Source organism: Ovis canadensis, chromosome 5 (assembly GCF_042477335.2).
Source record: "Ovis canadensis isolate MfBH-ARS-UI-01 breed Bighorn chromosome 5, ARS-UI_OviCan_v2, whole genome shotgun sequence".
Classification (NCBI taxonomy): Eukaryota; Metazoa; Chordata; class Mammalia; order Artiodactyla; family Bovidae; genus Ovis; species Ovis canadensis.
Genome location: NC_091249.1, coordinates 111,808,494 through 111,825,052, shown reverse-complemented (window position 1 = coordinate 111,825,052; position 16,559 = coordinate 111,808,494). Strand labels below are relative to the sequence as shown.

The 16,559-nt window shown below is 36.8% G+C and overlaps 1 non-coding gene across 1 annotated transcript; it reads right to left on the bottom strand.

Annotated features, from left to right (window-relative positions):
- Positions 1 to 16,181: 16,181 nt before the first annotated feature.
- Positions 16,182 to 16,253, bottom strand: TRNAW-CCA (transfer RNA tryptophan (anticodon CCA)). Its single transcript has one exon. It is a non-coding gene; the product is annotated as a tRNA-Trp (tRNA).
- Positions 16,254 to 16,559: the final 306 nt, after the last annotated feature.

Sequence of the window (16,559 nt, the reverse complement as noted above, 5' to 3'; positions counted from 1 at the left end):
GACCTTTGTTGGCAAATGCTTTTTAATATGCTGTCTAGGTTGGTCATAGCTTTTATTCCAAGGAACAAGTGCCTTTTAATTTCATGACTGCAGTCACCATCTGCGGTGATTTTGGAGTCCCCCAAATTAAAGTCTGTCACTGTTTTCATTGTTTCTCTATCTATTTACCATGAAGTGATGGGACCAGATGCAATGATCTTAGTTTTCTGAATGTGAATTTTAAGCCAACTTTTTCACTCTCCTCTTTCACTTTCATCAAGAGGCTCTTTAGTTCTTTGCTTTCTGTCATAAGGGTGGTATCATCTGCATATCTGAAGTTATTGATATTTCTTCAGGAAATCTTGATTGCAGCCTGTGCTTCATCCAGCCTAGCATTTCGCATGATGTATCTGCATATAAGTTAAATAAGCAGGGTGACAATATACAGCCTTTGACGTACTCCTTTCCCAATTTGGAAACAGTCTTTTGTTCCATGTCCAGTCCTAATTGTTGCTTCCTGACCTGCATACAGATTTCTCAGAAGGCAGATAAGGTGGTCTGGTATTCCTGTCTCCAGGTTGTAAAAATAATATCTTCAGAAAATAGTCACAGTAAGCTTAAAATGTGTCCTGCTCCTATAAATACACCATATTGAATTAGTTTATTTACAATAGTTACCTGACAAGAGCAATGTTAGGATTCTTTCCATTTGTTACTTACTTTTTTATTTCTTATGTATTTATTTTTTCCTTATGTTTTTCTAACTTTTCTTTGGACATTAGAATTTATGATATGAAAAACTAATTTTTTATAGAACTAAAATAATCAGATGAGAGGAATGAGATTTGCCTATTTTATAAGATTTAGGTTTTATTTATTTTTTTTTTTTGGCTGGCAGTATCAATAAAACATACTGACACTCATACAGATGAAAGGCAAAACTATTCGTTGCAGCACCAAACCAGAGAAAGCTGCCAGGCAGGGCTACATAGAGGAGATAGATCCAGGGGCAGGAGTGATAGTAAGCTGGAGACATAGAAATCAGCTTATATATTGTAAGGGCTGGCTTAGTAAGGTTTCCTGGGCTCCCTGTTGGATGGCTAATTTGAATAATCTGGAAGTCTCCTGGGCATCAGGGGTGTCCCTGAGGCAATTTGTTGTTGTTGTTCAGTCACTCAGTCATGTCCAACTCTTTGCAACCTCATGGACTGCAACATGTCAGGCCTCCCTGTCCATCATCAACTCCCAGAGCTAGCTCAAACTCATGTCCATTGACTTGGTGATGCCATCCAACCATCTCATCGTCTTTCATCCCCTTCTCCTCCTGTCTTCAACCTTTCCCAGCATCAGGGTCTTTTCCAATCAGTTCTTCACATCAGGTGGCCAAAGTATTGGAGCTTCAGCTTTAGCATCAGCCCTTCCAATGAATATTCAGGACTGATTTCCATTAGAATTGACTGCTTTGATCTCCTTGCAGTCCAAGGGACTCTCAAGGGTCTTCTCCAAGAAGAAGGTCTTCTCACTCAGCTTCCATGGTCCAAGTCTCACATCCATACATGACTACTAGAAAAACCATGGCTTTGACTAGGCAGATCTTTGTCTGCAAAATATTGTCCCTGCTTTTTAATATGCTGTCTAGGTTTGTCATAGCTTTTCTTCCAAAGAGCAAACATTCTAATTTTATGGCTGCAGTTACCATCTGCAATGATTTTGGAGCCCAAGAAAATAGTCTCTCATTGCTTCCATTGTTTCCCTATCTATTTGTCTTGAAGCGATGGGACTGGATGCCTTGATCTTCCTCTTTTGGATGTTAAGATTTAAGCCACCTTTTTCACTCTCCTCTTCTACTTTCTTCAAGATTCTCTTCAGTTCCTCTTCACTTCTGCCACAAGGATGGTGTTATCTGCATATATGAGGTTGTTGATATTTCTCCTGACAATCTTGATTACAGCTTGAGCTTCATCCTGCCTGGCATTTTGCATAATGTACTCTGCATATAAGTTTAATAAGCAGGGTGACAATATGCAGCCTTGACATACTCCTTTCCCAATTTGAAACCAGTCTGTTGTCCCATGTCTGGATTGGCCTTTGAGTTCACAGTTACTGTATCAGTGATGGAGTTTCATTATGCCATTAGGTCTACGTGATATACGTATTTGAAATATTCCATAATAAAAGTCTATTGTATTCCTAGTATACAAGGTCAGCATAGATGGGTAAATAATTTGTCAACTTAATGAGAGGAACAAGTTGATTAGTGAAGCATTGATAAAGTGAACCAAATATAGTTGTCTAGTTTGAAGCTGGCCCAAAAACTTAAATACAGCCTTTGTGTGGACTCAGGGAGACTCTAAATGCCAAGTGAAATTTGTTTTCTTTCTATGGAATATTTTATAATTTGTTTAGCTTTAGAGGGACAAAGCATCCATATAGTTTTTCTTAAGACTTTTCTTAAGTCTTTTCTTAAGAATCACTAGTTACCTAAGAAACCAAAAAGTGTGTAGGAGACCTGTGAAATTACTCTTTTTGTACCATTCCAAAGATCGTATTGTTCTTCTCATGTGATAACCTTAAAACTTTAAATAAACAAGTATGTGAAAGTAATGTAAAGACAATAAATAGTAGTCAGGTCATACGAAACAGCTTAAAAATAATTAATATTGAATATTTTCAACTGAGATTAAAATTCTGGTCTAGTCTGTCAACAACTAAGAGTTAATACATTTTACTGCTTCAATCCCTGGGTTGGGAAGATCCCCTGGAGAAGATAACAGCAGCCCATGCCAAGCTCTTTCCTGGGAAATCCGATGGACAGAGTAGCCCAGCTGGCTAGGGTCCATGATGTGGCAAAATAGTTGGACAGAACTTAGTGACTAAACAACAAAAACAATCACAAATACTCATTGGATTTTTTTTTTGAGGTATAAATTTGGTTATTTTAGAGAGGAACCCTCTCTAAAATGAGATTTATTTATTTATTCATTTATTTTTTACTTTCACACACTATAGCATGCTGGTTCACCTGGTGTCATTAAATTTACAGAATCAAAAGTAATGTCTATCTTTAGTACAAATAAATGCTTTAACTATCCTCCTGTAGCGGGACTTCCCTGATAGCTCAGTTGGTAAAGAATCTGTCTGCAATGCAGGAGACCCCAGTCCAATCCCTGGGTTGGGAAGATCCCCTGGAGAAGGGCTAGACTACCCACTCCAGTGTTCTGGCCTGGAGAATTCCATGGACTGTATAGTCCATGGGGTCGCAAAGAGTTGGACATAATTGAGCGAATTTCACTTGTGCTTTCAACTCCAGTTTGACTTTGATGGCAAGTGGGGCTGATTCATTTTGCTGTACAGTAGAAACTAACACAACACCATAGAACAACTATACTCCCCCCAAAATAAATTAGTTTTGAAAACCACCTTCATACGTCACCTTCTTTAATTATACTAAAGACTCATGAACTATATAATCATTTTGGCCTTGACTTCAAGTCATTCGAAATCCTGTTAATTGTTATAAGAGCACATCATAATTACAAGGCAAAATCTCTGTTCAAAATAAGGAAAGAAAATTTCAATCCCCTTCTTTTCTAAGAATTTTACATCAGAAAACATAAGTTCTTTCTCTGTTGCATTGAAATGTACATAAATCTCTTAGAGGTAAATAAGCCTCTTGCCAGTATTTTTTTTTTGTTTTTTGCAGTCTCAAATCATGCTGCTTTATTGCCCAAAATATATATCCACAGGTGCAAAGTTTGCAACTCATATAGCAGTTCCTTTTTACATCAAAGGATAAATTTCTTCTAAAATTCCAAAGATGCATAGATTAAAATACTTTTGTAATATTTTAAGCATTTGATGAAGTTCTTTTAACATTATCTTATGTATCAGTGGTACAATGGTGAAGATGCAGAACAGCAAGTAAAAACAGTGTACAATTCTTGTAAATAAAACTCCATGTGAAGGGTACTCTAATATGATAATGTTTTGAAATTACAAGTGATCAATGCTTTCAAAGTAAGTGCCAAGATGATTTCTGTTTAAAGACTGAGGACAGTACATTGCCAAAATACTTTACAGAGTACTCTAATACCATTAATTATCATTTTTACCACAGTTATTTTTAAAAAGTCTAAAATATTTCTTCTTACCGCACTGTTACCAGTTAAAGAAATCTATTATGTAACTAAATTTATTTTGCATGCATTCAATATTAGAACATAAACAGTATGTAAACTATATGGACCAAACTGTATGTAAAGTGTATGAGATTTTAAATGTAGACGTGACTTATATTGTATGTGGTTGCTATTCCATGGTTTTGGATAGATATGGACTATGTGATATCAAGAAATGAATAAAATCAAGAATAAAGATACATTTTCAGTAGTGTTTATATCAAATTCTCATGCTTTATATTTCTTACCATTTTGTGAGTGGGACTGGCATGGTCAGACTGAGAAAGTCTTTGAACAGGGCATTTTATAGATATTTTTGTTTGAAATATAAGTGTTTTCCTTTTTAAATTACTTAGCATGAACTTAGTACTGAGGCACTTTAAACTAATTTTGTACTTTAAATAACAGGATCTAAAACCAGATTGACTTATAATGGAATTTGTTAGTGAAAACAGAGTCAGTGTGGTAAGAATATTAGGTAATTTTTTTCCTGATCTTTTGTAGTTTTTGTAACTTTTTAGATCAATGTTTTCTTTTTTCTACTTCAAACTTCTAACTTTTTGGAAAAGCATGCTGGATGGCTTAAAATTGGAATAGTAAAATATTACTCATAGTCAGTGAATATTATTGCTGTATTCATTTTTCAGTTTGAAAACTTTTAGTGGCTGTCAAGTTCGTGGGACATTCTGGATGCTGTTTTCTTGTTTTTTGTTTTATTTTCAGTTATTCCTTGGTGGTTCCCTGGATCTTATTATTTTTTTCCAGTTTTACTGAGACATAAATGACATACAGCCCTGTATAAGTTTGGAGGTGTTCAGCACAATGACTTTATGCATATCTCTTAGGAAATTATTTCCATATACTTGCTAGGTTGTCTTTTTTATTTTTATTTTTTATTTTTTTTTATGATGGGTATTCTAAGAGATGTGAAAGTGAAAAGTGAAAGTCGCTCAGTCCTGTCCGATTCTTTGCAACCCCATGGACTATACAGCCCATGGAATTCTTCAGGCTAAAATAGTGGAAGGAGTGGCTAGCCTTTCCCTTCTCCAGGGAATCTTCCCAACCCAAGGACAGAACCCAGGTCTCCCACATTGCAGGCAGATTCTTCACCAGCTGAGCCACAAGATGATATATTGAGATTCTGGTTTGTATTTCCCTGATGATTAGTGATGCTGAGCACATTTTTATGTACCTGTTGGCTCTTCATTTATCTTCTTTGGGAAAATATGTGTTTAATTCTTCTGCCTGTTTTTAACTGAGTAGTATTATTATTTCTGGGGGGCACTGAGTTATGTAAGTTCTTCATATCTGTCAGATATTACCCCTTATCAGATACACGTGGTTTACAATTGTTTTCCATTCCATTCCCAAAGTCTTTTCATTTTGCTCTTTCTTTTGCTGTATGGAGACCCTTAACTTTGTTGTAGTCCCGTTTGTTTATTCTGTTGTTGTTGTTGCTTGCATTTTAGGTGTTGTATTTTGAAAGTGGCTTTCTCGATGTTTGTAGTGGTTTCTGTTGTTTCATTTAGAACCTTATCCTACATATTACAACAATACTCAACAGAGTTATATAGATACTGACAAGAGTGTTTTACAGGTTCTTTTTTGCAAGCTCTTTTTAAACTGGGGCTTCCCTGGTGGCTCAGAGGTTAAAGCGTCTGCGTGCAATGTGGGAGACCTGAGTTCGATCCCTGGGTCAGGAAGATCCCCTGGAGAAGGAAATGGATATGCTACCTAATTTGTTAGTAAGTCTTTGCATATTGCCACAATACTCAGCAGAAATAAACATGTTGGCTTTGCATGTTCTTTTAAAAACATTTTTAATACTACTAAAAAGATTCTCTTTCATGTTGAGGGAGGTAATTTATATCATCAGTTGTACAAAGATTCCTATGTGAGTAACTTTAACTATACACCATGTCTTTCTAATTTATTGCAGGCCTTGGCTGGCCAGCTCTATAACCTACCTCTATTGCTTTGTACCAATTAAAAATTTTATTGTTTTCATGTTTATTGTTCAACCTCCAATCCCATATCTTTCTTTCCCTGTTGAATGAAAACAAATATATCAGGAATAGTTCTGCTTAATAGTCAGGTAAATACTTTATTGCATTGTAAAGAAAAGATAATATCTTCAGCTTATTTAATTCTTGAGGTGTTTTTGTTAATAGTAGAAATTAGGATATTATTCAAATATTTAATCAGAGCATTTCATCATATAAGTTGATACATTTTTGAAAATGCTTTTCAAGACAAAATTCCATTTTGTAAAACTATGCTATCACTTGCATTGTATTACAAGTCATGTTTTTTAATGACAGTATTGAGGAGTACAGTAACATGAAGTAAAAGCTATATATTTTAATTCTAATATAAATGTTGTTGAGATGTTACTAGAGATACGATTTTAATCAGAGTTATATGTAGGTATTTCATCTTTTTTTATGAACACTATATCAATTCAATGAATTCTTTTTTAATGAAATAATTATGCAAAATAAATTGTATAGGATGATGAAAATATAAAACAGATGGTCCTGCCTGTCATCTTATATTTTATATCTTTAAATGGCTTCATGCACTATCAATCCATTTAAAGCACAGAGAGGGGTAAGCATTGAACAGTTTTCCATTCTTCTTCACTAATGATACTTAAAGACATTTAATAACATTTGCTAATTATGTAATGCCAATTCTCCAAAAATAATGTATCAGCAGGGAGTATTTCTGCTTCAATCCTTTTATTTCTCGACAGCATCTAATGAACTGGAATGATCATAATTGGCAGAGTATAACGCATTGGAAAACATGTTGCTTGGGGAAGTCTTTAAATGTCAAAAAATTTACCTTCTGCCTGGGGAAATAAAGGAAGTCAATGAAACTTGTATTAAAATGGAAGTAGTTAAAACTTCCTGTAATATTGCTTTTGCCACAATGTGAAAAGCATGGTAGACTTGTCAGTATGACAAAACTTTGGATTACATTTTTACATAATTATTTGTGTTCCTTCAACCAAACTGATGCTTTCCTAGACAAGTAAAATTTCTAAATGAAAACCCTAAATTTTATGAGTGAAGAGCCCAATAATAAAAACATAAAATAAATGAGGATATCAAGTTGCCCTTAAATAATCAGAATAATAATACGAAATTTCCTTTATTCAATATTTTTGTTTCTACTTAAAAAAATCAGAAAACACAGTTTTAAAAATCCACAGTAGAAATATCAAATCATTAAGTATGTTTCATCCAAATGTGCCCTTGAATTTCTCATTTTCATGTAATAAAACTTGATTTAATAATGCCTTACCCTAGTAAATGGAGAAGGCAGTGGCAACCCACTCCAGTACTCTTGCCTGGAAAATCCCATGGACAGAGGAGCCTAGTGGGCTGCAGTCCATGGGGTAGAGAAGAGTAGGACATGACTGAGCAACTTCACTTTCACTTTTCACTTTCCTGCACTGGAGAAGTGCCGTGGTCCAGCCCCGGTGGATCCAGGGAATTCGAAGCGAGGATGGCGTTGGCGAGGAAAAAACTTATGTATTTATTAATATAAGATTAGATTAGGAAGAAATAGTGTAGTAGGAAAATTAAGTGGAGAAAGAAGGCCGAATAACTTGGATTACGTGGAAGACCAATAAAATTCCAGACAAAGAACTTGCACCATCTATGTTGGGCCACCGGTGCTCGCTTGAATATCTAAGGGTGCCTCGCCTTAGGCTCCCTTTCACACCGGTCTTAACAGCCAGGGCAAGTAAGTAGACTTGGCAGGCCTCCACGCCCCAGATGGGAATTCAGCCTGAAATTAAAGTAAAGAGGAGAGAGAGGGAAAGGGAAAAAGGACAGAGAGAGAGAGACACACGGGGGAAACCAGTCCAGTGACTGGCTCCGGCCCCTATTGTCTAGAAAGGCCTTTTATACCTTTTTTTGTACATAGAGATCAATGGGTAATACAAAATTATGCAGTGTTAGCAGTCCAGACTCATCAAAACCAGGCTCTTCTCTCTGCATACCTAATTGTATACACAAGTCTTAGGTGATTTACATCATCTTCTGGCCAAAAAGGGCCAATTAACATTTTACAGCCTTTTTTCTGATAAGGGTTTGTCAACCAGAAGACTTATTTGTATTGATCTTCCCAAAGTCTGGTGCCATTCTCAGAAAGCACTAAATAAAGTTACATTCTTAATAGCAAGGACACAAGAGGAGTGCAGTGATATATAACAAAGAGAAAAGTAATTAACTCAAAAGTCTAGTGTTGCTAACATCAAAACTACTATATATCTTTTTCCATATCCCATTTACATTGATTAACATCCTCCCAGGTGCCTAAAAGATAAACAATATGGAGGCCTGGCAGCAGTCATTGAGTCAACAGTGAAAACCCTCTACCAATATGATTTTTAACTCTTTAGAAAAGGCTCTGTATCTTTAAGATGCTTTGAAGCTTTGTGCCTCTTGCAGTTGGGGGGCTGTAAGCAATTCACAAGCTATAAGAGGTCCAGGGAACCTGTTAGGCAAGCTAGAGAGTTATCAGAGTTGACTTATTTCCAGAGAATATCAGAAGAGTGGAAAAGCAGGCAGATTCTTATTTTTTTGGGCGGTGGATGCTCAGGAAATTCCAGGGGGAAAACCTGAGGTCTGATTAGCCTTGCCATCAGAGCTCTGCCACATGACCTTGTCAAGGGTGGAATTCCTCACGCTGGCTCCCGGCAGAGAAGGAAATGGCAACCCACTCCAGCGTTCTTGCCTGGAGAATCCCAGGGACAGGGGAGGCTGGTGGGCTGCGGGAGTCTGGTGGGCTGCAGTCTATGGGGTCGCAGAGAGTCAGACATGACTGAAGTGACTTAGTAGCAGCAGCAGCAGTAGCACCCTAGTAAAATAATTGCTTTTTAGTGAGAGCAAGTCTCTGGACAAAACTGCAATATCAATATTTTGATATCAATATTTTGAATATCAATATTTTGTCAAATGTTAAAGCACATTAGTATCTGTCAGCATGGCAAGTTACAGCAGCACTGAGAAAGTCTTCATCACCTCTTGAATATTCTTTTCTGCTTCATATTTTAAGATATCCCTCATTTGCAGATTCATTCTTTCACCATTATTTTTGTAGAACTAGTAGCAAACAGTTATCTACCACTCCTTACAGAGTAATATGCTTTTAAATTATATTATTTATTTTTTTTATTTTTGGCTGCGCTGGGTCTTCGTTGCTCTGCAGGCTTTTCTCTAGTTGTGAGCGGGGCTCCTCTCTAGTTGAGGTGTGTGGACCTCTCATTGCAGTGGCTTCTCTTGTTGCGGGGTGTGGGCTCTAGGTCAGGCAGGCTTCCATAGCTTGCTGCATGTGGGCTCAGTAGTTGCAGCTTGTGGTCGCTAGAACACAAGCTCAGAAGTCGTGGTGCTCGGGCTTCGTTGCTCCACGGCATGTGGGATCTTCCTGGTTCAGGGATCAGACCCATGTCTCCTGCATTGGCAGGCGGATTCCTGACCACTGAGCCACCAGGAAAGCCCCCCAGTGGTACACTTTTAAAGGAATGGCTATCTCAAGTTAAAATGTAAATAAATGAATAAATAAGCAAATCTAGCAAATATACACCATAGGTGACCACATAGGTTTTACTTTCCTAGGCGTCGGAGTTCATTTAATTCAGGTTGGTGCATTTTTCATTACAAGTGAAACATACAAGGGCTGGTTAAAATGATGTAAAATATCTGAGGTATTTAATTAGAAATTAGCTTTAGAGGCATATGCTGCACTTAATGTGAGATTGTGTATAGACACGCATAGAAGTAGTCCCACTCTTGCCCAATTACCTCACCGTTTACTTTCTCCTTCCCTGAATGTAAATATATATATATATATACATATATATATAATGTTATACAGTAGATCATTGTTGATTACCTTTTCTATATATAGTAATTATTGAGGGTAAGAGGAGAAGGGGTTGACAGAGGAAGAGATGGTTTGGGATCGTATCACTGACTCAAGGGACCTGAGTCTGCGCAAACTCCAGGAGAGAGTGAAGGACACAGAAGCCTGGCATGCTACAGTTCATGGGGGTCTCAGAGCCGGACATGACTTAGTGATTGAACAACAATAACAATGTGTGTTTGTTAATTGCAAACTCCTAATTTATCCCTCTCTACTTATGTTTCCACTTTGGTAATCATAAGTTTGTTTTTGAGGTCTGTGAGTCTGTTGTTGTTTTGTAAATAAGTTCATTGGTATTATTTTTTTTAGATTCCACATATACGTGATAATATATGGTATTTGTCTTTGTCTGACTTAATTTCATTTAGTATGATAAACTCTAGGTTCATCCATGTTGCAGCAAATGGCATTATTTTATTCTTTTTGAGTGGCTGAGTAATATCTCTCTATATATTTTGGATATATGTGTATATATATTTATGTATATATACATGCAATGGAATATTATATATATATATATGTATTACATCTTCTTTATCCATTCATCTGTCAGTGGATGTTTAGGTTACAACCGTGTGTCGGCTATTGTAAATAGCATTGCAATAAACACTGGAGTACATATATTCTTTTGGACCATATTTTTCTCAGGATATTTGGCCAAGAGTGGGATTCCTGGATCATATGGCAGTCCTGTTTCTACTGCTTTGAGGCACCTCGATACTGTTCTTCATAGGGGCTGTACCAGTATACACTCCCTTTTCTCCATACCCTCTCCAGAATTTATTGTTCATAGAATTTTTGATGATGGTCATTCTGAATAATATAAGGTGATACCTCATTGTAGTTTTGACTTGCATTTTTCTAATAATTAGTGATACTGAGAATTGTTTCTTGGCCTTTTTGGTCATCTATATGTCTTCTTTGGAGAAATGTCTGTTTAGGTCTCCTGCCCATTTTTTATTAGGTTGCTTGTTTTCTTTGATTTTGAGCTGCATGAGCTGTTTGCATAGCTGTTTTGGAAATTAATCACTTGTAGGTCACATCATTTGCATATATTTTCTTTTTTTACATATAACAATGCACTCCACAGCATTGTTTTAGAATGGAATCTTGGAAGGTATCCAAAAGTAAATCAGTAATATGCCGCTAAAATAAATCATGTATATCTACAACATAGAAGATTGCCTAGAAATAAAATAAATAAACTTTTATTTTTGCTTATATTTTTATTTGGATTCAAGGTGGTCGCTAAGAGTCGGACACGACTGAGCGACTTCACTTTCACTTTTCACTTTCATGCTTTGGAGAAGGAAATGGCAACCCACTCCAGTGTTCTTGCCTGGGGAATCCCAGGGACGGGGGAGCCTGGTGGGCTGCCGTCTATGGGGTCACACAGAGTCGGACACTACTGAAGCGACTTAGCAGCAGCAGCAGCAGCAGCAGGTGGATCCTCAAAGATATTGCTGTGAATTATATCAAAGCATGTACTTCCTGCCTATATTTTCCTTTAAGAATTTTATAGTATATGGTCTTATATTTAAATCTTTAATCCATTTTGAGTTTATATTTATGTACAGTGTTAGAGATTGAAATAGCATTTTATTCAAATCATTTTGTGCATTGTAAGGAAGAGGCAAGTTATAAACTAATAAATACAAATAAGAAAAACTAATAAGGCAGGTTATAAATAATACTTTAAGATGTTGACCTAAACATTATTTGACAATTATAAATTGTTTTCATTTTAAAATTTGACCACTTAAGTGTGACTACTAAAAAGAGTTGTTTTTCAGAAAACTTAAAAGACTGCCATAGGAATATTTTAAGGATTGTGTTAGTTACCCTTTTTCCTATAATACAAGATTTAATTTTACTCCTTTTATGTTTACTTGAACTCTAAGTAAAGCAAAATAGCTTTATTTTACCAAAAATATCATAGTGTTGATATTTTTTCAACAATCAGTAGATAGCTACATTGGTGTAATTAACTGAAATGTGTAAAAAAATAGTCATCACAGATTCATTAATGTAGTCTTGAATATGAATATGAAAGTCACTTTGTCGTGTCTAACTCTTTGTGACCCCATGGGGTATATAGCCTGCAAGGCTCCTCTGTCCATGGGATTTCCCATACAAGAATACTGGGGTGGGTTGCCATTCCCTTCTATAGGGGAACTTCCTGATCGAGGGATCAAATCTGGGTCTCCTGCATTGCAGGCAGATTCCTTGCTATCTGAATTACCAGGGAAGCCTAATGTAGTCTTACATATTTTTAATGGGTTTCCTTACAGTATTATCTTCTGTTCAGTTCAGTTCAGTCACTCAGTAATGTCTGACTCTTTGCAACCCCATGAATCACAGCATGCCAGGCCTCCCTGTCCATCACCAACTCCAGAAGTTTATCCAAACTCATGTCCATCAAGTCGGTGATGCCATCCAGCCATCTCATCCTCTGTAGTCCCCTTCTCCTCCTGCCTCCAATCCCTCCCAGCATCAAGGTGTTTTCCAATGAGTCAACTTTTTGCATGAGGTGGCCAAAGTATTGGAGTTTCAGCCTCAGCATCAGTCCTTCCAGTGAACACCTAGGAATCTTAGAAGATGATAAAACAATGTCAAAATCATTTACAAATTATATGTATATAGTTATACTATTTAAAAAGTTTAAGATACAGAAATGTAAATAAAGAAAAGACTAGTATCTTTTAGTCAGTAACTGTCTATTCAATTTTGGGGATATATTTAAAAGATGATAAAATTTAGAGATAGAAAATTTTATCTAGAAAAACAAAAAGGGACCACCACTGATAAATTGTGATGAATATGTTAGTGAACATATTTCTAGATCTTTTTGAATAAATAATATACATTTATTTAAATTAGATATCAAATTCTCTTTGTCAACCATGTATAATGGAAATTCTTTCCACATAGGCTGGGTCTATTTCACATCAATTAATATAGATTCTTGTCATTCTTTCCCTTTTCTAGGCAGTCTTCTTTGTTATAGATATACATGATTCATTTTATCAGCATATTACTGATTGATTTTGTGATCCCTTCCAAGATTCCATTCTAAAACAATGCTGCTCAGTGCATTGTTACATGCAAAATGCTACTTAGGCTCCAAATTTTTACCTGTAGTCTAAACAACAGAAAACTGGAAGGCAAATAGGTTGAGACATTACAAATTACTGCACCTGCCCTTAAGGAGTAGTTCTGTGTTGTTCTGGCACATGATAAAAGGTAGTAAAAAAAAGTGAACTCATAAATTTTTCTGCAGGTTTTATGAATACTGAAGGGTGAAATTATAGCAAAAGACAAATTTCTTTAAAAGTGACCTGTGGGAAGCAGGCCCTTGGAACTTGTTGATCAGAGGCTCATTCTTGATTTGGGGGAGAGTGCTTTTTGTTTGTTTTGTTTACACCACGGCCTGGTGGATTTGGAGCTTCGAGATGCTCATGAGTGCTGAAATAAGTATGTAGAGTTTGGTATTGAATGGCCGTAAGACAAAGCAGAAGCGCTGTTTCTGGCGGAGTTGTCAGTGGACGTGTTGAGGGAGAAACTGAATATTGTCTCCTGGACTTTTCTCTATTTGCTTCTCTTTTCACTCCTATGCAACAGTTCTTTATATTTCTACTCTAGTTTTTAAGAAATTTCAACTTTAGTTTCTTCTGCTGATTAAAAAAATCTCTATTTTTCAAAAGTTCTTTTTTAGGTTCAACACATTCCACTTTTTGCTCTTTGTAAAAACTGACTCTTTAAAAATAACAGACACATTAAATGTCCAGGTTTGGTTTTAATAAGTATACGTTGCAGCTTTAGCACACATGAGGTTTTTAGGAAGTTAACAGTCAGTCAGAGATAAAAACCTAGTTCATGCTGTAGAAGATTCAAATGTTGGGATCATACCTTCTTCCCCTGATTCACGAGTTAAATTCTCTAGTTGAAAAGCCAAGTAATTAAAAACCAATTATAATATTTTACTTCTGAATATTTGTGAAGAACTTTGGTTCAAGAGTAGAGAAAAATGAAGGCAGAGAAAACTGATTTTTTTTTCTCATTCCCCAAAGGTATTTCATAAACCCCAACTGCTACAGATAATTTAAAGTTCAGTATTTTCGACTATAGATTTTTAAAATGTAATTACTTGTTTTTCTCTGTTCTCCCTCAGAATTGTTTTGGCAATCCACATTTTCTTCAGTACTACAAGTTTTGTATTAACCTTTAGGGCAGCTGAATGGAATTGTTACAGGTTTTGTAATTAGCCATGGTTGTAAAAGACATTCAGAAGGCAGAACTCACTGTCAGAGTGAAATGCACTGGGAGAATAAATTGGTTGCTGTAGCAACAAGTCCTCATTCTGTACTAAAAGAAGAACAAACAAGACAAGTAAAATGCCTCAAGTTTCAATTTAAAAAGATAGATATTCCACGTGGGATTATGGATATAATCTTTAAATTCAACAATTTAACCAATAATAAGTGACAGCAATGGTTATATTTTTAAATCAACCTATCAGAAAAAGGACATAGAAAATAACTTTTGAGATTCTGAAATTATACATTGTGGGCAATAGAAACTTGCTTACTTTGGGCAGCAGACTATTTTTTGTTGTTGTTGTTGTTTGCTTTTTTTAAATTTCTTTAAAATGTATGGACAAATTTCATGAAAACATTTTTCTCTAAGAGTATCTGTTGCCTCCCTGGAGGTTTAAAAACAGTTTCAACCAATGTAGAATATTGATCTTTTTTTTTTTTCCTACCTCAAAAGACATTTCATGAGCATCATTGTGAGGACTAGAGAGAAACAGTCTTTTCTTGAATTATACGTAAGACTCCTGGTTTCTAGTAATCCAATGAGTCTAAAGAAGACATGATACATAATTGTTGTTCTTCTCTTTGCAACCCATGGACAGCAATATGTCAAGCTTCTTTGTCCATCATGATCTCCCTGAGTTTGTTCAAACTCATGTTCATCGAGTCAGTGATGCCATCCAACCATCTCATCCTCTGTTGTCCCCTTCTCCTGCCTTTAATCTTTCCCAGCATCAGGGTGTTTTCCAATGAGTCAGATCTTCTCAGCAGGTAGGCAAAGTATTGGAGCTTCAACTTTAGCATCAGTCAGTCAGTTCAGACTCTCAGTCATGTCCAACTCTTTGTGACCCCATGGACTACAGGGAGGCCTTGCCTCCCTGTCCATCACCAACTCCCGGAGCTTGCTCAAACTCATGTCCATTGAGTCGGTGATACCATCCAACCATCTCATCCTCTGTGATTCCCTTCTCCTCCTGCCTTCGATCTTTCCCAGAAGAAATCCCAGCCGAACATTTCTACTCTTCACATACTCATTTTTCAGTGAGTCTGTTCTTTGCATCAGGTGACCAAAGTTTGGAGTTTCAGCTTCAGCATCAGTCCTTCCAATGAATATTCAGGATGTATTTCCTTTAGGATTTCCTTTAGGATTGACTAGTTTCATCTCGCTGTCCAAGGGACTCTTAAGAGCCTTCTCCAGCACCACAGTTGGAAAGGGTAGGTTCTTTGGTGCTCAGCCTTCTTAATGGCCACTCTCTCACATCCATACATGACTACAGGAAAAGCCATAGCTCTGACTAGATGGACCTTTGTTGGCAAAGTGATGTCTCTGCTTTTTAAAGCACTGTCTAGGTTTGTCAGCTTTTCTTCCAAGGTTGACATAGCTTTTCTTCCAAGGAGCAAGTGTCTTTTAATTTTGTGGCTGTAGTCACCATCGCCAGTGATTTTGGAGCTCAAGAAAATAAAGTCTGTCACTGTTTCCACTTTTTCCCCTTCTATTTGTCATGAAGTGATGGACCTGGATGCTATGATCCCCTTTTTTTGAATACTGAGTTTTAAACCAGCTTTTTCACTGTCCTCTTTCACCTTCATCAAGAGGCTCTTTAGTTCCTCATCTCTTTCTGGCATTAGAGTGGTATCATTTGCATAGTGAAGTCACTCAGTCATGTCCGACTCTTTGCAACCCCGTGGACTGTAGCCTACCAGGCTCCTCTGTCCATGGGATTCTCCAGGCAAGAATACTGGAGTGGATCGCCATTTCCTTCTCCAGGGGGTCTTCCCAACCCAGGGATCGAACCCAGGTCTCCTGCATTGGAGGCAGATGCTTTAACCTCTGAGCCACCAGGGAAGCCATATCTGAGGTTATTGATATTTCCCCTGGCAGTCTATATGCTAGCTTGTCATTCATCCAGCCCAGGATTTCCACTCTTCATATAAATCAAGTAAATAGGGTGACAGTATACAACCTTGACATACTCCTTTCCCAATTTGAAACTGTCAGCTGTTTCATGTCCATACTAACTATTGCTTCTTGACCTGCATACAAGTTTCCCAGAAGGCGGGAAGAGTGTCTGATATTTCCATTTCTTTAAGAATTATCCACAGTTTGTTGTGATTCACAGTCAAAGGTTTGAGTGAGCATACTCAGTTCAGT